We start from the raw sequence: 12,286 nt of genomic DNA on the forward strand, positions 1-12,286 counted from the left end.
CACCAGATGCATTTTACACAAAGATTATATGACATTATACAGTTGTCTTTAAGATGCCAGAAGATTATTTCTTGTTAGCCTACTCCCCAGGAAATTATTGGGCTAAATGAACAAATTATCTGATCTGGTGTTAAAAAGCTTCCTTTGTTTCATGGGTGAGCAAGGAGACTTAAACCAAGTCTCCAAAGTCCAGCAGTCTGCACACTATAGCACACTGACAGTCTTTGATCTTGTTGGCAAATGCTATTTATTTATCTTTAAGAGTTTTTACCAGCTCTTCACCATAAGATCCCAGGTTACAAAAGACTCTACAATTATAAAAACACATAAAAATATATAGAAGTATTTCAAATGGAACAGTATAAACTCCATTTTAGCTACTTTTAAGCAGAAATAAAGGAGATCTAAAGTGTCTTCTACCCCATTCCCATCCCTAAGACTTGATAAGTCATCCTATCCGAGGAGGAAACACCAAAAAATAATAATTTCACAGCTCTTCTGGGAAGCTTACTGATTTTATAGCTTCCTCTAAGTTCTTACTCATGTTTACTTTAAATCAACTTTCCTGTTGTAACAGATCATAGGAATACAAATAGGCGAATGTTAGCTATAGATATGTAATTATTATTCTTTATATGAAATCCAACATGTGGTGATGGAGGAGGAAGAGCAGGTGGAGATCACATGTGCCAGCCTTGCTCCTGACATAGTGTTACTACTGGCTTCATCCCTGACCTTCCCCTATTGAACAGGAAGGTCTGAAAGGAGAGTCTTAAGCTGGATTCACATTAGCTCACTTGTTGTAGCACTAAATGTAGGTTTTCTAAATCTGGACTCATTTGTACATGTCCACTACACACCCGTGTGGTGTAGTGGTTACAGTGTCGGACTAGGACCTAGGAGACCAGGGTTCAAATCCCCACTCAGCCAAGAAGCTATGAAGACCTTACGCCTGTGCCTGCCTCTTTCAGCCTAATCTACCTCACAAGTTTGTTGTGGGAATTAAATGATGAAGGGGAGAAGAACCATGTAAGATATCTTGAGCTCCTTGGAGATATAGGTGGGATATGAATGCAATGAATGAATGAATGAATGAATGAATAAAAAATGCATAAGGTTTATCCTTGTCTTTTCCTCCCTCCACATGTCCCAGGTGAATGAATGACGTGTGAGTGAATGAAAACTATATCCAGAGGAAAATCTGAATGTGGATGTCATCCTCCCATACTGCATTGCTTTCAGTGAGATGCACATTTGAATGCATGCTTCCCCCATGCTACTGGTTCACCTCCACTGCAGACAGCGGATTGATACACTTGGGAGCTGTGCACTCTTTGGAGCTACCTGCCTGTGGGTAAGGATGGTGGAAAGGACACTGTGTGTTCCTAGAGTGCTTCGGACAATGAATGTTCCAGCATCTCTCTAGAACAGGGGTCAGCAACCTTTTTCAGGTGTGGGCCGGTCCACCGTCCCTCCGACCATGTGGTGGGCTGGACTATATTTTTTTTGGGGGGGGGGGAGAAATGAACGAATTCCTATGCCCCACAAATAACCCAGAGATGCATTTTAAATAAAAGCACACATTCTACTCATGTAAAAACACCAGGGAGGCCCCACAGATAGCCCAGAGATGCATTTTAAATAAAAGGACACATTGTATTCATGTAAAAACATACTGATTCCCGGACCGTCCACAGGCCGGATTGAGAAGGCGATTGGGCCACATTTGGCCCACGGGCCTTAGGTTGCCTACCCTTGCTCTAGAAGCACAGGAACAGCTTTCACAGCCAGATTCTGAATTGGCTCAGTATTATGAATGTTCTCCAATAATTCTTGGGAAAACCTCATCTGCTTTACAAGCTCTTTTGGCTTGTAGTGTTGGTGTATACATGCTGATGGTGCCATGTGCCTTATTGTATTGCCCTGTGAACTGTAGTCTGGCTTCACACCTGCTCTGCACCCTCCTTACCACACCAGTTGAGGCAGAGAGATGCCTGGAAATTCAACTATTCCCACCCCGCTACAAATGCACCTGGGGAAAAGAAAAAGGGGCTTAGAGATTATCCCTATAAAATGTTTGGAAGAAACTATGAAGGTAACTGATTGACCCAAAGTATTTTAATGACAGAATATAGTGTTCAGTGCCAAAATAGGATTATAAACTGTTTACAAATTATAAAAACTGGTTAAATGTCATTGTAAAATAGACCATATTTAAAACATGCAACCAAAAAGTATTGTGAAAACAGCACAATTAAAACAAGATCTTTAAAACAACAAAGGACGTACACACCCAAGAAATCTGTCTGGTCAGATGCTCTGGATATATATTGCACAACCATCAATGAGTTCCCTCAAGAGTAACAAGTTAATGTTAAATAACTTCTCAACATGTACCTACGAAACACTTGTTCCTGTAGTTTCACACCAATCTAAAGTTTGGTGGGGGCACTGTGGGTCAAACCACAGAGCCTAGGGCTTGCTGATCAGAAGGTCGGCGGTTTGAATCCCCGCGACGGGGTGAGCTCCCGTTGCTCGGTCCCTGCTCCTGCCAGCCTACCAGTTCGAAAGCACGTCAAAGTGCAAGTAGATAAATAGGTACCGCGGGAAGGTAAACTGCATTTCTGTGCGCTGCTCTGGTTCGCCAAAAGCAGCTTAGTCATGCTGGCCATGTGACCCGGAAGCTGTACGCCGGCTCCCTCCACCAGTAAAGCGAGATGAATGCCGCAACCCCATAGTTAGTCACGACTGGAGCTAATGGTCAGGGGTCCCTTTACTTTTTAAAAAGCTGTATTTAAAAAATGTTCACATGATCACAAACCATCCTAGTCAGTCTGAATTCTGAGCGTGTATGCACAGTTTCTTCCAAGCCAGAAAATAACTTATGGGGCAAACAGCACTCTGTTCATAATATGAGTATTATAAGCTGAACAAATTTGTGATCTGAGGCAGGGAATTATAAACTCCAGAAACAAATCTGATATGATCCGGTTCCCTGGATGTGCCCTTATCTTGCCTCCTAGATAAAAAGACATTGGGTCCCATTCTATCTCACTGTAACTATCTTACTAAAGAAATGGCATTTCCAGCTTCTAAGGATATTTTCATTTTCAGAAGCTAAGGAAGATACACACTTGTTCGTTATTCCCTTCCCCAAGTCTCGGTATAGAAAAAAAGGTACCTGTGTAGATCAGACTTGTATTTTCAAGTTTAAAATTGTAACAATGCAGTCTAACATATAGCACTAAGAAAAGATGTCAGTTATTCACAGGCCTGAAATTTCAGTACCAAATTGAAAGCTGCCGTTCAGATGGCATGACCGTGACATTGATGGGGGGAAATCGCTCTGTGCCTACATCTCTGTAGGCATCTCTGATTTGCCCTAATGGCAAATCAAACTGCTTTGGGAATGGGACTCTTTTGGATAACTAGCCTGTCAAGGCTATTCTCCTCTCCTTCCAGATTGAAAAAGAGGAGCTAAGAGAGTAACAATTTTTATTTCTTATGTCGCTTTCACCCAAACAGAAAAAGGACCAACACAGTAATGACTTGTCCCACATTCAGTGAATGTGATAAAGGGTGCTTCCAGACAGGGGCTTAATATTCTAAATGGATATCACAAATGGGTTATTGGCAACATGATATAGTTGTTTAAGTTACTTGATTTTCCTCAGAAAAAAAGGAATTTTGGATTAAATAGAGTAAAATACAGGTTGGCATTTTGATGAAAACAATGTGTGGACACTGCACAAAACTTGCTAGCATTAGATATTGGTAGACTTTCTCATTTGAGACACCTTAAAAAGGAAACTGTTACATCTGTGCTACCAAAAAGCATTCATTTGCTATCCCCTGCTCCCAAAGTGCCATGGCCAAGTGTCAGGAAGCAGTTCATCTTAAACAGCTTTAGCCTTAGCATCTCTGCTGAGTTTTAAAGCAAAATGCCTGTTGTTGTTTTAAAAAAGACCTATTTACTATCTATATTTCCTTGGAGGACCTCCAGATTCATTTAATGCACCATGACAAAACAAAATAAATAGTGTATGGGTCTAAACTAAATACACATGTCGGAAGGCTGTGGTGCCCTAAATTGCTTGCGAAAATGAAGAAATAATTCCCACAGATGTTTTCTAGGATTTATTTTGGTCTATAGTAGCAGAAAACCAGAATATTTTTTGCCACTTTTAAAGAACTGACTTATTGTTTCACATAGGTTTTCCCAGGCAATAGCCTGTTGCATCAAGTGCATGGTGCACTGAGGAAATCCATACTTTCTACACTGATCTGAAGTGCACGGGGGTCTAAATCAAGATGACAAGGTGTGAACTAAAGGAACAGGAGTGCTAAAGGGAGCTGATACCTGGAGAGCTAACCATGCATACAATGGAAATGTTTGCTTAAACACCGGAGCATGAATTTTAAACAAATAAGAGGCACTTGCCTTTTGTAACACACCGTTCTTATAACTCCACCCAATTCCAAGAAAAGCTGTTTTGTTAATGAATTCCAGTTTTGCAGTCTCTCGCTAAAACTGTTCCTATGTAATGGCCTTAAGGTCAGGCAGCCATCCTTGCCCCCAATATTGTAATGCTCTAATTTCTACATGGTATGTTCTCTTTTGTTAAGGGCAGTTTGTGTTCAGCTGATGTAAAAAGAGAGAACAAAATGAAAAGTCACACTTTTTAAAAAATCATAACCCATTCCATTCCACTTTATTTACTCAGATATAAGCCCCACTGAGTCACATTTACACATGTCAAAATACATACTACTACAAATTCTGTACGGTCTACATCTGGATTGGAATTCCTTTTAGTTGCTTTAATTTTTTAATGGTGTTCTTGCTGTCCTGGGCTCCTTTCGAAGGAAGAGGGGGAAATAGAAATATAAACAAATACATTCATATTGTTGCAGGCCACCGCAATCTCTGAGTGAAGCGAGATTCCAGGGGTTTACCTAGGATTTATGTTTCCTTTTGGGAATGAGTCAGAGCAGAGAATGTGGCGTCTTTATGATATCTGGCTTATTTGCACCTATAGAATCACAGATTCATAGAATTGTAGAGTTGGAAGGACCCTAGTCCAATCCTTTGCAAAGCAGGAATATGCAGCTGAATCGAACTTGCAACCTTGGTGTTATTGGCACCACACTCTAACCAACTGAGGCTACAATGGAGGGGTCCACAGCATTAGCACCCTAAAACGGTTTTGTTTCTTCCATAGTCACAACCTTGGAGCCAAACGGAAATCAGTCATTGTGCTCTGACCCTCTTTCCAGTTTGTTGCCTTTTCCGACTTGCAACCTTTTCTCCCTTAGGTCACATTGCAGCCAACTCTCGACTCTACTTCAAACTCTGGCTTTGTCATCTGACTCTAAACTGGAGGAGAGGCCCTAGCCAGTCTGGCACAGAGCCCCCTCTCCATGGCTTTCTTAATAGCTCATCTCGCAGGTAGTTACTTCATCAGGAAGCCGTCCTGGCTTATATTTTGAGCCCTGCTGGAGCCAGGGGTTCAGGAGGCTTGATGAAATTCTAACACTTACTAGATCCAGGAATTTAGGGGAATCTGGCACCCTTGGACTCCTATATGCTTGGGAAAATCATATGAAGTTCCAACTTATTATTGGGGTTTCAAGAACCACAGTCACACTGTTATTTATATGATGATTCTCACTATATTTACTTTCAGCTGATTTTAATGGCGCTTCCAGTAACAATACTTTGGATTGCTGTCTTAATTTTAAAATATAAAAAGTGTGTGAGCTCCTACAGTTAGGCCAAAAAGATCCCCAACTCTGTGTTTAGATACTGAGGCCCCTCTTAACCACAAAAGTTGCACAAGAGGACATCCTGGCCTAACTTGTGTTGCCGCTCCAGTTCGAAAAAGGAAGGGGCCTGCAGCCGCTTAGCATGAGGAAGAACTCAGTATATTTTGAAATTTTGCATCCTCCCTTTCACCACTGCTGGGTCTCCTACATGAACAGATTTGCTTTATCCCATTGGTCCAAGAAGGTAGAAACTCTCTAGACCCTAATTCAAAATCACACATATTAATACTCCTCTGCATTTGTAAGAAATACATATCTTTTAGTGTGGCAGCATCCAAACTTTGAAACTCTTGTCTATTGACATCAGCCTTCACTGTACTCTTTTCACCATCAGCTACAAACATTTCTGTTCAGGCAAGCCTATCCAGATATATAGAACATTGGTGTTTTAATCTGTTTTTCTAATTATTGTTTTAAATAGTTTTTTCAACTCTTTTTCCTTATAATAGTTGTATTCTTTTATTAAATGATTTTGAAGGGGTTACTGCCTCCAATTATTTATTTACTTAATTTGTATCCCACCTTTTCCTCCAAGGAGCTCAAGGTTCTCTTGATCTTTGCTTCATCTGCACAACAACCCTGTGAGGGAGGTTAGGCTGAGACAGGCAGCGACTGGCTCACTGTCACCCAGTATACTTCATGGCTTAGTGGGGATTTGAACCTTTGTGATTTTATATTGGTTTTTTTTTAATGTTGTGAACTGTCCTGAGATATGTGGATGAAGGGCAGTATACAGATTTAATTAATTTAATAATAATAATAATAATAATAATAATAAAAAAAAAAAACTCTGCTCTCCTAGGTCCTAGTCTGACACTTAACTACTACATGCTGGATCGAGCACTATATAAATGTTATGAAATCAATCAATCAATCAATCAATCAAATTATATGGGAATCCAAGAGATCCATTTCTAAAGCCTTTGTTCTTACATGGAAGCAGTTACACACTGGCAGAAAAAGTTCCGTTTCTTTTGAGTGACACTAATAGCTTTGTGACACATAAAGTGGCTCTTTATGCACTCGCTGCAAAAAAGATTAGAATGAGTTAGATTATATTGCCATAAATTGTTTTAGAGATTTGGAGGTTTAATCTGAAACTGAGCTGGCTTGGAGCTTGCTGATGCTAATTCTGTTTTTCCTTCCCTCCTATCGCATATGTCCGATTTACATGATGGAGGGATGTTCTGTACTATGTAATATAATAATAAAAGTACCGGTAATGATAATAATTTATTTATACCCTGCCCATCTGGCTGGGTTTCCCCGCCACTCTGGGCAGCTTCCAGCAAAATATTAAAATACAATAGTCTGTCAAACATTAAAAGCTTCCCTAAACAGGGCTGCCTTCAGATGTCTTCTGTTGTTGTTGTTTAGTCGTGTCCGACTCTTCGTGACCCCATGGACCAGAGCACGCCAGGCACTTTTGTCTTCCACTGCTTCTCGCAGTTTGGTCAGGCTCATGTTCGTAGCTTCGAGAACACTGTCCAACCACCTCGCCCTCTGTCGTCCCCTTCTCCTTGTGCCCTCCATCTTTCCCAACATCAGGGTCTTTTCCAGGGAGTCTTCTCTTCTCATGAGGTGGCCAAAGTATTGGAGCCTCAACTTCACGATCTGTCCTTCCAGTGAGCTCAGATGTCTTCTAAAATGTACCAATACATTTAGGTTATTTTATTTAATAGCATTTGCACACCGCTTGATTGTAAAAAAACAGACACCTCACAGCAGTTTGCAGAATGATAATAACAGCAAAACCAAGAAAAAATCACAACTGTTCTTTAAAACATTGCTGTTGACAATCTCTCTGTCTCAGGAGACAATGGAGGGGTGCATACGCCTTTGGGGGGGGGATGAAGACAACCATTGGAGGGTTATAGCGCCTGCTGTGGCATAAAATACTAAAACAGATTAAGATGACCGCAACTTTCTAAACAGTGAAATTGCATGGCTAGCTCAGCTGCTTAGAGTGCCGTGCTGATAATGCCAAGGTTGCAGGTTCGATCTTCATATGGGACAGTTTCATATTCCTGCATTTACAAGGGGTTGAGCTTGATGATCCTCAGGTTCCCCTCCAACTCTACAATTTTGTAATACACATACTGAATTGAAGTATATAAATGAACAAACGAAGCGGAATAAATAAATAATTTGAAGAACGAACAAAGAAATAAAAATCGGGCAACCGCGTGAAAGTTCGCGCCAAGGAGAGAGAAACGCAACTGGCGCACCGTCAGCCCAGGAAGGCCTGCTCGGCGCAGCAAAGAAAGGCTGGTTGGGACAGAGGAGGAAGAGGGCGAAAGCAGCAGCATCCCTGACCTATCCTCCCCACTAGGAGGGAGGCTGGCTGGCGGGCGGGGGCTGCCGGAGAAGATGTTCATTGGAAAGTGCACGGATGGGTGGCCGGAGGAGCGTCCTGCCCACTTCCCCTCCCCTCCCTCCCCTCCCCGCGGAGCCTGCGACGCCCGCCGCGTGCGATCGGACAGCCCCGGCCGCCTCTTGTATACAACGGGGAGGGAAGAGGGAGGGAGCGAGGGACGGGTCCGGCCTGCCCCTGGGGCGGGGCGGCGTTTGCAAGACAACAGCCCGAGCCCGACACAAGGAACCGCTCGCTGATGCTGGAGGGAGCCGCGCGGAGTCGCCAGCGCCAAGCAGCTTAGTAAGTGCCGCCGGCCGGGTCTTGGGGAAGCCCAGCCGCGCTCGCTCGCTCGCTCGCCACCCCGCCCCCGCCCCCGCCGCCTCACCCCACCCTCCCCACGCCGCTTGCGACCCCCGAGGGGATGACATTTCTCTCCGATCCGAGGCTGGTGGGCGAGGGAAGCCTCTGGAGATTTCCCCCTACCCCCCAAATGGATTGGAAGGTTTTGCGGGCGCCTCTGGGAACTTGTAGCTGGTTGGGGTGTTTGGAGAGACAGAGAGAGCGCAGCGCAAAGGCGCGCGCTGCTTGGGTTCTTTCTCGCGCGGAATTGTAGTTAATCCACCGATTAATAAAAAATCCTTCCGTCTAAGAAATGGGAACTTCATTCATCTTGGAGGGGAGCATCCTGGTTGGCCTTTTCTTTTTTTGCGGGGGAGGGCATGTGGTGTGTTTTTTGTTTTGTTTTTTAAAAAAGAAATGTTATTTCTTTTAAAGCTCGTTCCAGTCCCTGTTTGCAAACTCTTATAAAGGGTGCTCTGTGCGCTAGCTACTCACCCGGCGCGCGCGGGTATGTTTGTGTACGCATGTATTGAAATCGACGGGACAACTCCAGCGCAGGGAATCAATGAATCACTTTCTTCCAGTCCATAAATGCACTTACCCAGGAATGCCCCATGAGAACCAAACGGCGCTGCAAAGGGGGCGGGTGAATCTCTCCTTACAGTCATCAAGACATCTCGTTTGGGAGCGATTCTGTGGATTTTAGTGGAGCGACTGTGCGGCTACTCTGGAGTAAGTCGCGTATTAATTCAAGATCTCCGTCCCCAGAAAAAAAGTGCTTTCAAAATAAAATTTGCAGTGAGCCCCCTGCTTCCCTAATATGCACCAGAAGGGAAGGGGTTAAAGTATCATTTGCGCCCGCGCACCCTCTCTCCCCCCTCCCGAAATAAAACCAGACCATCAGGTTTTCTGCACCGTCTCGCATGGTTTTCTGTTCAGTGTGGCTTTCTCTGTTCGCGGACAGGGACCGTATAAGATGCATTTAGGTAGAGCTAACTTAATCATATAGGTCAGGACTTGGCGATCGTTTCAAGGAGAATCAGAGCTACTTTCTCCTCTTCCCATTTCCTGCTTTCTATCTCTCTCTCTCTCCCCCTCGCATCTCCTGGCCAAAACAAAACAGCATATTTATAACTGACTAGGGGCACTGTCTCGCCAGCCAGTCTGTGGGGTTCTGTAACACAATGATTTCATAGTCAATGGGTGATAGGCAGGGTGATGCTCTTACAGTTGTAGGCACCAGCAGAGGTCACCAAGCATGTTATAAAATAAGCAGCCAGACATCATCCAGCTAAAAGGTTAATTCTCACTTACAAAGAGGAGCTGGCAGGACTATAACCTTAACCTGAATTTTCCTCCCTGGTTGTTTGTTTTGTTTGCTTTCTTGAACAATGTGTTGTTTTATGTAGATCACTCTCAAGTTCCTTTAACATAGAATCGTGGAATTGTAGAGTTGGAATGGTGATTTGTAGCATGTTCATAATTGTTGATTGCTTATAAATAAGAGTCTCCCCCCTCCTACATTTTGGAGATAGCACAGCCTGTTTCTGGATCTCCTCTTTTACTGCCCTTTGTGTAGCACTGTTATTCTGCATGATAGGACACTTCTGTGGTGTTGGGGTAGGCAATGCTTTAACAACAACAACAGTAACAAATCATATTCTTATTGTTTTTCTATTATGTCCACAGTATTTTGTCTCCAGTTTGAGTATATGGAATGGGAGTGCAGTGACCGGAGTGTGTGGGTGGGTGTGCATTATGTAACCTATCTGACAAACCTGATGGCTGCCCGAGGTGCATTTAAAGGGGAGGGTGGAGAGGGCCTTTGCATGTGCTTGGTACAGAAACCAAGATAATCCAGTTGCTTTCAGCCCCTGCTCCAAGTGCAGAGGGAGACAGTATCTCAGCATTTAGCATCAGCTTCAAAACGAGTGAAGAACATTTAAGCCTAAAAGTTCGCTGCACTTAACTTTGGTTCAGCGTGGCCTAATCTTCCCTCCTTTTTCTCCCTTGAAAATCACATCCATAGGACTGGTTCTGTGAAGGCAGTTAGAGGATTGATAATCTGATCTACTAAGAATTGGTGCAGATCTAGTGTAGGGGTAGGAAATCTGCGGTCTCCTCGACTCTCACTAACCTTGACAATTGGGTGTTACTATTAGGCGTATTTGCACCTGCTGGTAGCTCATGTGAATTGTTTGTGAAATACCGTAAATAAGCAGATAATGTGTAAGATGGAGTGCAAAGATGTGTGTGTAGAAGGGGAACCTGTGGTCCTTCAGATGTTTGTGGGCTACAGTTTCCATCATCCCTGGCCATTGACCGCTTTGGCTGTGTCTGATGTGAGCTAGGTTCCAACACAATGAAGGACCACAAGTTCCCTCTCCCTGGTGTAGGTTGGTGTCCCAACCCTGCTTTTTGTCTCCCCTTGTAATCTGTAAGTACAAGAGGGAAACTTTGGTGCAGCATCGCTACTGGTGGCTGAGAAAATAAGCTACAGTGCTTTTTTCCGCAGCACATAGTTACAACCATGGAACTCGCTCCCACAAGTGGCATTGATGGCCACTAACCTTTGAAAGAGCATAAGAAAAATTCAAGGAGGAGAAGGCTATTGACTGCTCACTGAGACAGCTATGTTCTGCTACCACAGTTGGAGGCAGCAGTGCTTCTGAATACTAGCTGCTGGAAGTCACAGGAAGGGAGATTGGTCTTGCGCTCAAATCCTGCTGGCAAGTTTCCCACAGGCATCTGGTTGGCCACTATGAGAACAGGATGTTGGACTAGATGGGCCACTGGCTTGATCCAGCAAGCTCATCTTACGTCCTTATGCTGTGCTTAAGGCAGGTCTGGACTCTGGCAGTGAGGCCTTGCATGTGCTGGAGTTTAGACTCTTTCAACTCCTGCTCCTTTTTGCTGCTGTATCCAGGACTATCAAGATGATTCACAAGACACTTGCAAATGCTAAAGTTCACAGAGTGCTAAAGTTCAAAGGGTGGGCGGGTGGGAAAGGTTATAATACCAGCAGAGCAGGCTTTCACATGATATCAGAGCAAGGCGTAAATCCTTTGAGTGGAATAGGAAATCCATTGCAAAAGGTGTTTTTGCACACTGCATTTTAAAAGTGTACAGCTGTGGGCTGAGATCTAAAGGATTCATACACACATCAGGCCTCTGCCTCTGATGGAAGCTTCTGCCCCCAGAAAAGCTATTCTGCAGGCTGAGGGGAAAGCTTCTGAGCGACATTCCATGATGTCTCACAGGCTGCCACTGGAAGGAGAAACTGGCAACCCCCTTGGTCTTTTTGGATACTGACTGTGGTGAGATCCGAGGTATGAATATGATAAATATGGGTTCACAAACTAGTGTGTCGCCTGGTTATACTCATCAGGGAGCTGTGATGGTCTGTAGGAAGTGCACACTTAGGGGCAAACCCAGGTTGGCCTCTACATAATGTGGGAATTGACCCAAAGATTCATCCTTGTTTGACAGTTTCATATGTCTTAGACTAAGATTCTTTTCTCTGATTAGGACTATTATTTGGAAATATATTTGCCCCCTTCCCCCAGTATCACCTGTCATTTATTTGAACGTTTCTCTTTGTAGGCAATTCACAGTTTGGGCTGCTATTAAACATCAGATTAAAAACATCAATGTGGCCTGGTAACATACTTGCAAGTAAAAGATGAAAATGTTTTAATATCCTTTGGCTATTTTTTTCCTGACAGATTCCTAAACAAGTGTGGTTAAACCAGTAAGAAAGTCAGG

General features: G+C 43.6%; 1 protein-coding gene across 3 annotated transcripts in view; it reads left to right on the forward strand.

The window, feature by feature from the left end:
• Window positions 1–8,330: 8,330 nt before the first annotated feature.
• The window catches only part of SOX13 (SRY-box transcription factor 13), a 57,006-nt gene continuing 53,050 nt past the window's right edge, over window positions 8,331–12,286 (forward strand). The window contains exons 1-2 of one of the 3 annotated variants that reach the window (XM_053393193.1): window positions 8,331–8,482; window positions 9,106–9,253. The gene's annotated coding sequence lies outside the window, so the exon portion shown is untranslated. The remainder of the gene's footprint in view (window positions 8,483–9,105; window positions 9,254–12,286) is intronic. The other 2 variants (XM_053393191.1, XM_053393192.1) reach the window with 2 other exon arrangements.

Source organism: Podarcis raffonei, chromosome 6, assembly GCF_027172205.1.
Source record: "Podarcis raffonei isolate rPodRaf1 chromosome 6, rPodRaf1.pri, whole genome shotgun sequence".
NCBI classification, from domain to species: domain Eukaryota; kingdom Metazoa; phylum Chordata; class Lepidosauria; order Squamata; family Lacertidae; genus Podarcis; species Podarcis raffonei.